Source organism: Hemiscyllium ocellatum, unplaced genomic scaffold (assembly GCF_020745735.1).
Source record: "Hemiscyllium ocellatum isolate sHemOce1 unplaced genomic scaffold, sHemOce1.pat.X.cur. scaffold_3417_pat_ctg1, whole genome shotgun sequence".
NCBI lineage: Eukaryota > Metazoa > Chordata > Chondrichthyes > Orectolobiformes > Hemiscylliidae > Hemiscyllium > Hemiscyllium ocellatum.
The window spans coordinates 30,001-35,000 of NW_026868413.1; positions in this window are offsets into that span (position 1 = coordinate 30,001).

The window sequence follows — 5,000 nt, forward strand, 5'->3', positions numbered from 1 at the left end:
GAACGGACGGAAAGAGTCGGGCAAGCCTGTCAAAGATTTGAGCGTATGTCAAAATCTTTAGACTTCCGCGAACTCTCCGGCTTGCACTGAGACCCGAGGTCGATGTGCTCAGCACCACGGGGCCCCTTTCGCCTGCAGGGCCCGAGCCGCCAACATGTTCTTAGTCTCGTGTTCCCCAAACCTGGGTGACGGGCACCACAGGGCGGCAGAGCCATCGCACTTGCCGGGTGGCAGAGGAAGGACCGGGACTATGTACAATAGCGGCCAACGACTCCCAGAGCCGGTAGTGCGGGGCTCGAGGTCTGCTCTCAGCGGAAGAGGCTTTTGGGAGTGCTCAGGCAAGGGCCAGCCTGCACCCTTCCTGGCCGCTCCCACGGGAACCAGGCTACTTGCAATCCTTTCCCCCAATAGCAAGTGCCTTTTGGAGGGACGGCCGGAGTCAACGTGGGGTTTGCCCGCCCCTCCAAAGTGTCAAGAGACCGCCGCACAGGCCTCTGACTGATTCTTAGAACAGGCAGCAAGAGTTGGGCAAGTCTGTCGAAAATTTGACAAAGTGTCAAAAATTAGACTTCCGAGAGCTCTTGGGCATGCACACAGGCCTGTCATTCAAGTGCTCTGCCCGCGGAACCGTTTTTCGGATGCCTTTCAAAGTGGTCCCGCGCCGCCATTTTGTTCTAAAAATCGTGTTCCCAGAAATCTCCGGGTACCCCGCCAACCTCACTGTGTCACAATGTCAAGTGGCACTGAATGGGTCTGAATTTCAAATTCGACTGCTTCGCTCTGGAACTCGAACCGGCAAAACCGTTTGGATTTTTCCGGTCCAGACTTCCGCGGCAGACAAAGTTAAAGTTTTCGGGCTGCAGACTCAAAACGACATCTGGCCAACCGCCGGGCTCAATTCGCCCAGTTCCTCCGGCACTTCGGAACTCATGTTCGGCATGAGTTTTTGAATCTTTCCCGATGCTTCGGCATTTTCCTCCGCTGACACTTAGAATATTTTTCACACTTGGCCGAAAATTTTTCTAAGTTTTTCTGGTTACTGATTTCTTCTTTTCGGGCATTTTTCTAAGTTTTCTTGGTTACTCATTTCTCATTTTCAAACATTTTTCTAAGTTTTTCTGGTTACTGATTTCTTCTTTTTGGGCATTTTTCTAAGTTTTCTTGTTACTCATTTCTCATTTTCAAACATTTTTCTAAGTTTTCTGGTTACTCATTTCTCATTTTCAAACATTTTTCTAAGTTTTTCTGGTTACTGATTTCTTCTTTTTGGGCATTTTTCTAAGTTTTCTTGGTTACTCATTTCTCATTTTCAAACATTTTTCTAAGTTTTTCTGGTTACTCATTTTCTCATTTTCAAACATTTTTCTAAGTTTTTCTGGTTACTGATTTCTTCTTTTCGGGCATTTTTCTAAGTTTTCTTGGTTACTCATTTCTCATTTTCAAACATTTTTCTAAGTTTTTTCTGGTTACTGATTTATTCTTTTTGGGCATTTTTCTAAGTTTTCTTGGTTACTCATTTCTCATTTTCAAACATTTTTCTAAGTTTTCTTGGTTACTCATTTCTCATTTTCAAACATTTTTCTAAGTTTTTCTGGTTACTGATTTCTTCTTTTTTGGGCATTTTTCTAAGTTTTCTTGGTTACTCATTTCTCATTTTCAAACATTTTTCTAAGTTTTTCTGGTTACTCATTTCTCATTTTCAAACATTTTTCTAAGTTTTTCTGGTTACTGATTTCTTCTTTTTGGCATTTTTCTAAGTTTTCTTGGTTACTCATTTCTCATTTTCAAACATTTTTCTAAGTTTTTCTGGTTACTCATTTCTCATTTTCAAACATTTTTCTAAGTTTTTCTGGTTACTCATTTCTGCTTTTCCAACGTTTTACTAAGTTTTGCTGGTTACTGAGTTCACACTTTTAAAACATTTTCGGGCATTTTTCTACGTTTTTCATGTTACTCATTTAGCACTTTCAGGCACTTTCCTATGCTTTCCTGCTTACTGATTTCACACTTTTAAGCATCTTCGGGCATGTTCCCTAAGTTTTGCAGTTCATTCGTTTGGGACAGTCAGGCAACTTTCCTAAGCTTTCCTGGTAACCGATTCACATTGTTGAGAACTTTGGAACCCTTCCCTAAGCTGTGCTGGTTACTCACTTTACCTCTTCAGACACTTGCCCCCGTTGTGACAGAGACCACTTCCCGACTCGGGAAATGCACCAAATTCGGCCTGAACTCAGAGGGCAGTCCCCCCCTCGAAGGCGTGGAAGTCGGCAGAATCGCCGGGTCAAATCCGGCTGAGCTACCCGGCTTGGAAGCCTCAAAGTCGGTATGAGCTGTCAGGTTCACTCCCATCCCCGTTTGGACCACTTCCCGACTCGGGAAATTCACCAAATTCGGCCTGAACTCAGAGGACAGTCCCCCCTCGAAGGCGTGACAGTCGGCAGAACCGCCGGATCAAATCCGGCTGAGCTACCCGGCCCCCGAAGCCTCAAAGTCGGTAAGAGCTGTCAGGGTTCACTCCCATCCCCGTTTGGACCACTTCCCGACTCGGGAAATTCACCAAATTCGGCCTGAACTTATACCACAGTCCCCCCTCGAAGGCGTGACAGTCGGCAGAACCGCCGGATCAAATCCGGTTGAGCTACCCGGCTTGGAAGCCCCAAAGTCGGTAAGAGCTGTCAGGTTCACTCCCATCCCCGTTTGGACCACTTCCGACTCGGGAAATTCACCAAATTCGGCCTGAACTTATACAACAGTCCCCCCTCGAAGGCGTGGCAGTCGCTAGAACCGCCGGATCAAATCCGGTTGAGCTACCCGGCTTGGAAGCCCCAAAGTCGGTATGAGCTGTCAGGTTCACTCCCATCCCCGTTTGAACCACTTCCCGACTTAGGAAATTCACCAAATTCGGCCTGAACTTAGAGGAGAGTCCCCGCTCGAAGGCGTGGAAGTCGGCAGAATCGCCGGGTCAAATCCGACTGAGCTACCCGGCCCCGAAGCCTCAATGTCGGTAAGAGCGGTCAGGTTCACTCCCATCCCCGTTTGGACCACTTCCCGACTCGGGAAATTCACCAAATTCGGCCTGAACTTAGTCAACAGTCCCCCCTCGAAGCCGTGGCAGTCGCTAGAACCGCCGGATCAAATCCGGTTGAGCTACCCGGCTGGGAAGCCCCAAAGTCGGTATGAGCTGTCAGGTTCACTCCCATCCCCGTTTGGACCACTTCCCGACTTAGGAAAATCACCAATTTCGGCCTGAACTCAGAGGGCAGGCCCCCCTCGAAGGCCAGGCATTCGGCAGAACCGCCGGGTCAAATCCGACTGTGCTACCCGGCCCCAAAGCCTCAAAGGTGGTATGAGCAGTTAGGTTCACTCCCATCCCCGTTGGGACCACTTCCCGACTTAGGAAATGCACCAAATTCGGCCTGAACTTAGAGGAGAGTCCCCGCTCGAAGGCGTGGGAAGTCGGCAGAATCGCCGGGTCAAATCCGACTGAGCTTCCCGGCCCCGAAGCCTCAATGTCGGTAAGAGCTGTCAGGTTCACTCCCATCCCCGTTTGGACCACTTCCCGACTCGGGAAATTCACCAAATTCGGCCTGAACTTAGACAACAGTCCCCCCTCGAAGCCGTGGCAGTCGCTAGAACCGCCGGATCAAATCCGGTTGAGCTACCCGGCTTGGAAGCCCCAAAGTCGGTATGAGCTGTCAGGTTCACTCCCATCCCCGTTTGGACCACTTCCCGACTTAGGAAAATCACCAAATTCGGCCTGAACTCAGAGGGCAGGCCCCCCTCGAAGGCCAGGCATTCGGCAGAACCCCCGGGACAAATACGACTGTGCTACCCGGCCCCGAAGCCTCAAAGTCGGTATGAGCAGTTAGGTTCACTCCCAACCCCGTTTGGATCACGTCCCGACTTAGGAAATTCACCAAATTCGGCCTGAACTTAGACAACAGTCCCCCCTCGAAGGCGTGACAGTCGGCGGAACCGCCGGATCAAATCCGGCTGAGCTACCCGGCTTGGAAGCCCCAAAGTCGGTATGAGCTGTCAGGTTCACTCCCATCCCCGTTTGGACCACTTCCCGACATAGGAAATTCACCAAATTCGGCCTGAACTCAGAGGGCAGGCCCCCCTCGAAGGGCCAGGCATTCGGCAGAACCGCCGGGTCAAATCCGACAGTGCTACCCGGCCCCAAAGCCTCAAAGTGGTATGAGCAGTTAGGTTCACTCCCAAACCCGTTGGGACCACTTCCCGACTTAGGAAATTCACCAAATTCGGCCTGAACTTAGACAACAGTCCCCCCTCGAAGGCGTGACAGTCGGGAGAACCGCCGGGTCAAATCCGGCTGAGCTACCCGGTTTGGAAGCCTTCAAGACAAAACCCATCCGGCAATGCCACTCAAAAAGGGCCCAAATTCAGAAACACCCCCCTTCAATAGGTACCACTTCCTCGGAGACACTACCGGGACACGCTCCCCTCGGCGAAAATTAAGCCCCCACCACTAACTGAAGCCAACCGCAGCCCCAACTTCAACGGAGAAATCAGTAACCAATTCAAAAATGCACTTGGTTACTGATTTGTACTGCTTCAAAAAATATTCTAAGTGTCGCTGGTTATGATTTGTACTGCTCCAAAAATATTCTAAGTGTCGCTGGTTACTGATTTTTACTGCTCCAAAAAATATTCTAAGTGTCAGTGGTTACTGATTTGTACTGCTTCAAAAATATTCTAAGTGTCGCTGGTTACTGATTTGTACTGCTTCAAAAATATTCTAAGTGTCAGTGGTTACTGATTTGTACTGCTTCAAAAAATATTCTAAGTGTCGCTGGTTACTGATTTGTACTGCTTCAAAAATATTCTAAGTGTCAGCTGGTTACTGATTTGTACTGCTTCAAAAATATTATAAGTGTCGCTGGTTAATGATTTGTACTGCTTCAAAAATATTCTAAGTGTCGCTGGTTACTGATTTGTACTGCTTCCAAAAATATTCTAAGTGTCAGTGGTTACTGATT